This window comes from Arachis stenosperma, chromosome 4, assembly GCF_014773155.1.
Source record: "Arachis stenosperma cultivar V10309 chromosome 4, arast.V10309.gnm1.PFL2, whole genome shotgun sequence".
In the NCBI taxonomy this organism is placed as follows: Eukaryota; Viridiplantae; Streptophyta; class Magnoliopsida; order Fabales; family Fabaceae; genus Arachis; species Arachis stenosperma.
Window position 1 is genome coordinate 94,386,097 of NC_080380.1, and position 9,511 is coordinate 94,395,607.

The window sequence follows — 9,511 nt, forward strand, 5'->3', positions numbered from 1 at the left end:
GGGAATTGATGTGAATAGTAATCAAGATATATATGTATATATATTTTTTTGAAAAGAGGAAAGATAAAAACAACAAAGAGACACCAAACTTAAAATTTTTCAGAAAATCAAACATGAATTTTCGAAAACCTAAAGAAAAACACAAAGAAGACACCAAACTTAGAATTTTTAAAAGATCAAAAAGGGACCAAGAACAAGTAATTTCGAAAAATTAAAAGAAAAACAAAAGCATGCAGTTGACACCAAACTTAAAATATGAAATTATACTCAAATAAAAGACTCTAAACCAACAAAATAAAACAGTCCTAATCTAAGCAACAAAATAAACCGTTAGTTGTCCAAACTCGAACAATCCCCGGCAACGGCGCCAAAAACTTGGTGCACGAAATTGCAATCACACTTTTGCAATTTCGCACAACTAACCAGCAAGTGCACTGGGTCGTCAAAGTAATACCTTACGCGAGTAAGGGTCGATCCCACGGAGATTGTCGGCTTGAAGCAAGCTATGGTTATCTTGTAACTCTTAGTCAGGATATCAATAATTATCAGGGTTGATTGTAAAAAGTAAAAGAACATGAAATCAGTACTTGTTTTGCAGTGATGGAGAACAGGTTGAGGTTTTGGAGATGCTCTATCTTCTGGATCTCTGCTTTCCTACTGTCTTCTTCTTCAAGCACGCAAGACTCCTTCCATGGCAAGCTGTATGTAGGGTTTCATCGTTGTCAGGCACACGTTCATATGTGAGAATGATGATGAGTGTCACGGATCATCACATTCATCAAGTTTAGGAACAAGTGATATCTTAGAATAGAAGCAAGCGTGATTGAATGAAAAACAGTAGTAATTGCATTAATCCATCAAGACACAGCAGAGCTCCTCACCCCCAACCATGGGGTTTAGAGACTCATGCTGTAGAAGATACAATGGGAAACGTGTAAAGTGTCATGAGGTAGAGATACAATGTCAAAAGATCCTATTAATAGTGAACTAGTAACCTAGGGTTTACAGAAATGAGTAAATGACAGAAAAATCCACTTCCGGGCCCACTTGGTGTGTGCTTGGACTGAGCATTGAAGCATTTTCGTGTAGAGACTCTTCTTGGAGTTAAACGCCAGCTTTTGTGCCAGTTTGGGTGTTTAACTCCAATTTTTATGCCAGTTCCAGCGTTAAACGCTGGGAATTCTGAAGCTGATTTGCAACGCCGGTTTGGGCCATCAAATCTCGGGCAAAGTATGGACTATTATACATTGCTGGAAAGCCCAGGATGTCTAATTTCCAACACCGTTAAGAGCGCGCCAATTGAGCTTCTGTAGCTCCAGAAAATCCACTTCGAGTGCAGGGAGGTCAGAATCCAACAGCATCTGCAGTCCTTTTCAGCCTCTGAATCAGATTTTTGCTCAGGACCCTCAATTTCAGCCAGAAAATACCTGAAATCACAGAAAAACACACAAACTCATAGTAAAGTCTAGAAAAGTGAATTTTAACTAAAAACTAATAAAAATATAATAAAAGCTAATTAAAACATACTAAAAACATACTAAAAACAATGCCAAAAAAGCGTATAAATTATCTGCTCATCAATGACACAGTTAAGCCTGAGCATCCAAGGCTTCAAACAAGGAGATAATGAATCCCTTTATGATGCTTGGGTGAGATACAGAGAGATGGTAAGAAAATGCCCCTCTGAAATGTTTTCAGAGTGGGTGCAGTTAGACATCTTCTATTATGGGCTTACAGAGAAAGCTCAGATTTCTCTAGACCACTCATCTGGTGGATCTATACACATGAGAAAGACAATTGAAGAAGCCCAAGAGCTCATTGATACAGTTGTCAGAAATCAGCATCTGTACCTAAGTAGTGAGCCTTCCATCAACGAAGAGGCTAAAACAGTAACTGCTAAACTCAATCCTACAGATCAAGCTACTGAATTCAATCAGCCATTAGACTTTCTAACAAAATAGTTAGCCGAATTTAAGGAGATATTGCAAGAAACAAGAATGCTAATATGAATATGGAAGTCCAGTTGAAGCAAACAGAATAGCAATTATCAAAACAAATAACAGAAGAGTGCCAAGCAGTTCAATTAAGAAGTGGGAAAACATTAAATACCTCACTTCAAGACAGCAGGAAGCCAAGAAATGAACAAACTTCTATCCAAAATCCTTCTGAGGACAGTCAGAGCCCAGAGAGGAATAATTATGGTGCTCAAACGCCAGAAAAGGGGTGGAAAGCTGGCGTTGAATGCCCAACCCATGCTCAGTCCTGGTGTTCAACGCCAGAAATAGGCAAGGAATTGGCGTTGAATGCCCAAAGGAAGCATAGTTCTGGCGTTCAGATGCCAGAAACAGGTAAGGAGTTGGCGTCTAATGCCACTCCAGCTTCCACCCTTGGCATTCAAATGCCAGTGGGAGATCAGACACATACAAGTGCTGGTAGCAACCCCTTTAAAAAGGCTTCTCAACCCACATCTCTAGGTAATAAACCTACAGCAACTAAGGTTGAGGAATACAAAGCCAAAATGCCTTATCCTCAAAAACTCCGCCAAGCGGAACAGGATAAGCAATTTGCCCGCTTTGCAGACTATCTTAGGACTCTTGAAATAAAGATTCCATTTGCCGAGGCACTTGAGCAAACACCCACTTATGCTAAGTTCATGAAAGAGATCTTAAGTCATAAGAAGGATTGGAGGGAAACTGAAAAAGTTTACCTCACTGAAGAATGCAGTGCAGTCATTCTGAAAAGCTTACCTGAGAAGCTTAAAGATCCCGGAAGCTTTACGATACCATGCACATTAGAGGGTACTTGTACCAAACAAGCTTTATGTGATCTTGGGGCAAGTATCAACCTAATACCTGCATCTACTATCAGAAAGCTTGGTTTGACTGAAGAAGTCAAACCAACCCGGATATGTCTCCAACTTGCTATGGCTCCATTAAATACCCATCAGGCGTGATTGAAGACATAATTGTCAAGGTTGGCCCATTTGCCTTTCCCACTGACTTTGTGGTGCTGGAAATGGAGGAGCACAAGAGTGCAACTCTCATTCTAGGAAGACCTTTCCTAGCAATTGGACGAACCTTCATTGACGTCCAAAAAGGGGAAGTAACCCTGAGAGTCAATGAGGACGAGTTTAAGTTGAATGTTGTCAAAGCTATGCAGCATCCAGACACCCAAAATGACTGCATGAGCATTGATATTATTGACTCTCTGGTAAAAGAGGTCAATATAACTGAGAGTCTCGAATCAGAGCTAGAAGATATCTTTAAAGATGCTCAGCCTGATTTAGAGGAACCAGAGAGAATAATAGAACCTTTGAAAATCCCTCAGGAAGAGGAGAAACCTCCCAAACCCGAGCTCAAACCATTACCACCATCCCTGAAATATGCATTTCTGGGAGAAGGTGATACCTTTCCTGTCATCATAAGCTCTACCTTAGAGCCACAGGAAGAGGAAGCACTAGTTCAAGTGCTAAGGACACACAAGACAGCTCTTGGGTGGTCCATCAGTGATGTTAAGGGCATTAGCCCAGCCAGATGCATACACAAGATCCTATTGGAGGGTGACGCTAAGCCAGTGGTTCAACCACAAAGGCGGCTGAATCCAGCCATGAAGGAGGTGGTGCAGAAGGAGGTCACTAAATTACTAGAGGCTGGGATTATTTATCATATTTCTGATAGCCCCTAGGTAAGCCCTGTCCAGGTCATCCCTAAGAAGGGTGGCATGACAGTGGTTCATAATGAAAAAATGAACTGGTTCCTACAAGAACAGTTATAGGGTGGCGTATGTGTATTGATTATAGAAGGCTCAATACAGCAACTAGAAAGGATCATTTTCCTTTACCATTCATAGACTAGATGCTAGAAAGACTAGCAGGTCATGAATACTACTACTTCCTGGATGGATATTCAGGTTATAATCAAATTGCAGTAGATCCCCAAGATCAAGAGAAAACAGCATTCACATGTCTATCCGGAGTATTTGCACACAGAAGGATGCCATTTGGTCTGTGCAATGCACCTGCAACCTTTCAAAGGTGCATGCTCTCTATTTTCTCTGATATGGTGGAGAAATTCCTAGAAGTCTTCATGGATGACTTTTCAGTATTTGGAGACTCATTCAGCTCATGTCTTGACTATCTAGCACTTGTTCTAAAAAGGTGCCAAGAGACTAACCTGGTTTTAAACTGGGAGAAATGACACTTTATGGTGACTGAAGGAATTGTCCTTGGGCACAAAATTTCGAACAAGGGAATAGAGGTGGATCAAGCTAAGGAAGAGGTAATTGAAAAATTACCACCACCTGCCAATTTTAAGGAAATCAGAAGCTTTCTAGGGCATGCAGGATTCTATAGGAGGTTTATAAAAGATTTTTCAAAAATCGCCAAGCCTCTGAGCAATCTGCTAGCTGCTGACACACCATTTATCTTTGATAAGGAGTGTTTCCAGGCATTTGAGACTCTGAAAGCTAAGCTGGTCACAGCACCAGTCATCCCTGCACCAGACTGGACATTACCATTTGAACTGATGTGTGATGCCAGTGACCATGCCATTGGTGCAGTGTTGGGACAAAGGCATGACAAGCTTCTGCATGTCATTTACTATGCCAGTCGTGTTTTAAATGACGCACAGAAGGACTACATAATCGCAGAAAAAGAGTTACTTGCAGTGGTTTACGCCATTGACAAGTTCAGATCTTATTTAGTAGGATCAAAAGTGATTGTGTACACTGACCATGCTGTTCTTAAATATCTACTCACAAAGTAGGATTCAAAACCCAGACTCATCAGATGGGTGTTGCTTCTACAGGAGTTTGATATAGAAATAAGAGACAGAAAATGGACAGAGAACCAAGTAGCAGATCACCTGTCCCGAATAGAACCAGTAGAAGCGGCATCCCTCCCTCTTACTGAGATTTCTGAAAACTTTCCGGATGAGCACCTCTTTGCCATCCAGGAAGTGCCATGGTTCGCAGACATTACAAACTATAAGGCAGTGAGATTCATACCCAAAGAGTACAGTAGGTAGCAATCAAAGAAATTGATCACGGATGCAAAGTACTATCTTTGGGATGAACCATATCTCTTCAAGAGATGTGCAGATGGAGTAATCCGTAGATATGTGCCTAAAGAAGAAGCACAGAAGATCCTCTGGCACTGCCATGGATCATAGTATGGAGGACATTTTGGAAGTGAGCGAACAGCCATAAGAGTCCTCCAATGTGGCTTCTACTGGCCTACTCTCTATAAAGACTCCCGAGTATTTGTACTTAATTGTGACAGTTGCCAATGATCTGGCAATCTACCTCATAGTTATGCCATGCCTCAACAAGGGATCTTGGAGATTGAGTTGTTTGATGTATGGGGTATTGACTTCATGGGACCTTTCCCACCATCATACTCAAACACTTATATTCTGGTGGTAGTAGATTATGTATCAAATGGGTGGAAGCTATTGCAACACCCACTAATGATACTAAGACAGTGCTAAAATTCCTCTAGAAACATATTTTCAGCAGATTTGGTATCCCTAGAGCACTAATCAGTGATGGGGGCACTCATTTCTGCAATAAACAGCTTTACTCTGCTTTGGTTCGTTATGGAGTCAGCCACAGGGTGGCTACTCCATATCATCCACAAATAAATGGGCAAGCTGAGGTCTCTAATAGAGAACTTAAAAGAATCCTAGAATGGACTGTGATTAACCGTAGAAGGGATTGGGCAAGAAGCTTGGATGATGCTTTGTGGGCATATAAAACAGCATTCAAGACTCCTATAGGGACCTCTCCATACCAGCTTGTGTATGGAAAAGCCTGTCACTTGCCAGTGGAATTGGAACATAAGGCCTATTGGGCAACCAGATTCCTAAACCTTGATGCCAAATTAGCTAGAGAAAAATGACTGCTCCAGCTTAATGAGCTAGAGGAATTCAGACTCAATGTTTTCGAAAATGCAAAAATTTACAAAGAGAAAGAAAAAAGATGGCATGATAAGAAACTATCATCCAGAGTCTTTGAGCCAGGGCAGAAAGTTCTGCTATTTAATTCTAGGCTCAGATTATTCCCCGGGAAATTGAAATCCCGGTGGAGAGGTCCATATGTGATTACAAGTGTGTCACCATATGGATACGTGGAGCTTCAGGATAATGATTCTAACAAAAAGTTCATTGTTAATGGACAAAGAGTCAAACATTATCTTGAAAGCAATTTTGAGCAAGAATGCTCAAAACTAAGACTTGAGTAAAGCTCAGTAATAGTCCAGCTAAAGACAATAAATAAGCGCTTGCTGGGAGGCAACCCAGCCATTTACAAAGCTTATTTATTAATTAATTGATTTTTATAGGTCTATGTCAATTATCTTCAAGGTAAAATAGCAATTGCTTGAGTTCACAGAGTGACAAAAGGATTTAAAGGATAAAACAGCAAAAAGAAGTTCACTGGTGCGAAAAAGCCAGTAAGAGCTGTTTTGGGCGTTGAACGCCCAAAAGAAGCATCTACTGGGTGTTTAATGCCAGTAGAGAAAGTCATCTGGGCGTTAAACGTCAGAAAGAAGCATCTTCTGGGCGTTGAACACCAGAAAGAAGCACCTTCTGGGCATTTAACGCCAGATTTACAGCGTCCTGGGCATTCAGTAAAACGCCCAATGACAAAGGAGTTTCTGGCGTTCAACGCCAGCTAGAAGCAACAGTTGGGCGTTGAATGCCCAGGAGAAGCTACAATTGGGCGTTAAACGCCCAGAACATGCAGTGGTTGGGCGTTTAACGCCAAGATTGTGGGAAGGAGGTGAGTTCGTTTTCAACTCAATTTTTTTCCAATTTTTATGTTTCAATCCATGATTTCTTGCATAAACATGTTACAAACTCTGATCCTTCAATTCCAAAAATTTTAATCCTAATTTCTAAAATCCCTTTTTCAAATTTACAAAATGTATTTTAATTCATAAACACAAATCTTTTTCAAATCTGATGAGCGGATAATTTATACGCTTTTTGGCATTGTTTTTAGTATGTTTTAGTTAGTTTTTATTATACTTTTATTATTTTTTAGTTAAAATTCACTTTTCTGGACTTTACTATGAGTTTGTGTGCTTTTCTGTGATTTCAGGTATTTTCTGGCTGAAATTGAGAGACCTGAGCAAGAATATGATTCAGAGGCTGAAAAGGACTGCAGATGCTGTTGGATTTTGACCTCCCTGCACTCAAAGTGGATTTTCTGGAGCTACAGAAGCTCAATTGGCACGCTCTTAACTGCGTTGAAAAGCAGACATCCTGGGCTTTCCAACAATGTATAATAGTCCATACTTTGCCCGAGATTTGATGGCCCAATGGTACGTAAAAATTAGATTTCACGTACAACCAGCAAGTATACCGGATCGTATCAAGTAATAAGACTCACTAGGAGTGAGGTCGATCCCACGAGGATTGGTAGATTAAGCAACTTTAGTTAAATGGTAAGTTTAGTCAAGCGAACATAATTTTGATTTTATGAGCAATGTGACTTTTGAACATAATTGCAGGAATTTAAATGGCAAGGAGTTTAAGAACAGGAATATAGAAATAAAATGAAAGTAAATAACTGAAACTTAAATTGCAAGAAACTTAAATGACATCAAAGATAAATGGCAAGGAATTAAAGGGTGCAGAAATTTAAAGAACATAAGAGTAAAAAGCAAGAATTAAAGGAACAAAAATGTAAATGACAAGAATAATAAATTGACAGAATGTAAAAGGGAATTGGGTTATGGGTGATCAAACAACTAGAAGCAAAAGAAATAAGAAGTAATGATAGAGAGGATCATTAGGGATCAGAGATGCAGGTTTTCATGAATTGATGTTAGTCAAATCCTTCTCAATCATGGGTATAGATCCATGGCAAGTGGTTAATTGAATCCCAATCTCTTGGTGATTCAATTTCTCTCAACATAATCAATTGCCACTCTCGTGATCTAGTTGTTCATGAGAAGAGATAAAGCTCAATTCTAATCCAGCCACACAATTCCCATAATCTCAACCAAGGAAAGTTACATCTCACATACCAACCAAGGTGTATTGATTAAGGAAATCATGAAAGGATGAACTCTAAACTGAATTATGTGGCTCATTCCTCAAATTCACCACACAATTCACATAGATTAACCCCTCTCTCGATGGTGGTTGAATCTTTGAAGAACAAGAGTTTCCTCTTTGGATTAACCACTAGAATTGAGGAGGAAAAGAGGAGTTCATCAATGCATTCAAACAAGCAGAGCTCTTCCCCCTAATGAAGGTGGGGTTTAGTGAATCATAGCTCCAATTTCAACCATAATTGCCATAAACAAAAATTAAACTAAGTGTAAAGAAAGAAGAAGAAGAATAATGAAAATGCTTTAAACTTAAAACTCAAGAAGAAAAGTTCCAAAAGAAAACTAAAATTAGCTCTCCGGGTATACTCCCGGAAGTACTAGAGAACTCTCAAGTAAAAGTGCTAAAAGTATCAAAAAGTTCTAAGTGTCAAAAAGTCTCCCTAAAGTACAAACTCAATCTCTATTTATATTAGTCCTAAAACTCCTTCAAAGATCTTCAATTGGGCTAGCTATGTGGGCTTTCTCTTTGTTGAATTTCTGGTTCAATTGAAGAAGTTGCTGGCCTTTGTGAGGAATAGAGGAAGCAGAGCAAGTTGGCAACAATTCTGGCCCATTGAGGGGCGTTATTGGCAATAACTCTAGGCTTAATGCACGTTGGCAACGTGCATGGTGTTTTCCTGGGAGTGAACTTTCAGACTTGGGCGTTGCTAGCCCAAGTTGTTGCTAACAACTTGCTTTTCCTCTTCTTTGCTCTACTTTCATGCTAAATGTAGCCCAGAATTTGAGTGTCAACCTTCTGCTTCAATATGGACTATCATACATCATTGGAAAGCTCTTGATGTCTATTTTCCAATGCCACTGGAATCACCTCAATTGGACTTTCCTAGCTCAAGTTATGCTTCCTCAAAGAAGGTAAGGTCAAGCTGCCAAGTTGTTGCCAAAAACGCACCTATCCTCCCAAGTTGGCAACGTGCCTAGCCTCCCAAAGCAGAGACATGAGGCTGGCGTTGTCACCAAGCACGCCTCCTTGCTAGCACGTTGGCAACGTGCCCGTGCTCCCTCCAGGGCTCATCTCTAGCCTCCAATTTTGCTTGTCACGTTGCCTTAGATAACGCCTTTGGAGGCTGGCGTTGGCAACGTGCTCGAGTGCTTCTTCAAGTGAGCTTCCTTGCCAAATTTTGTTTGCTGCGTTGCCCTCAAACACGCCTTTGGAAGCTGGCATTGGCAACGTGCTCGAGCCTTCCTCAAGGCTCTATGCTTGTTGCTTGGCGTTGTCCTTGAACACGCCTATGCTTCCTGGCGTTGGCAACGTGGTTTGGTGCCTAGCCAAGCATTCCTTCCTGGCGTTGCCAAGGAACACGCCAATGAAAGTGGCGTTGGCAACGTGCTTCTAGTTGCTGGCCCAAGATTTTGTCCCTGGCGTTGTTGAAGAACACGCCAGTTCATTTCCAAGTT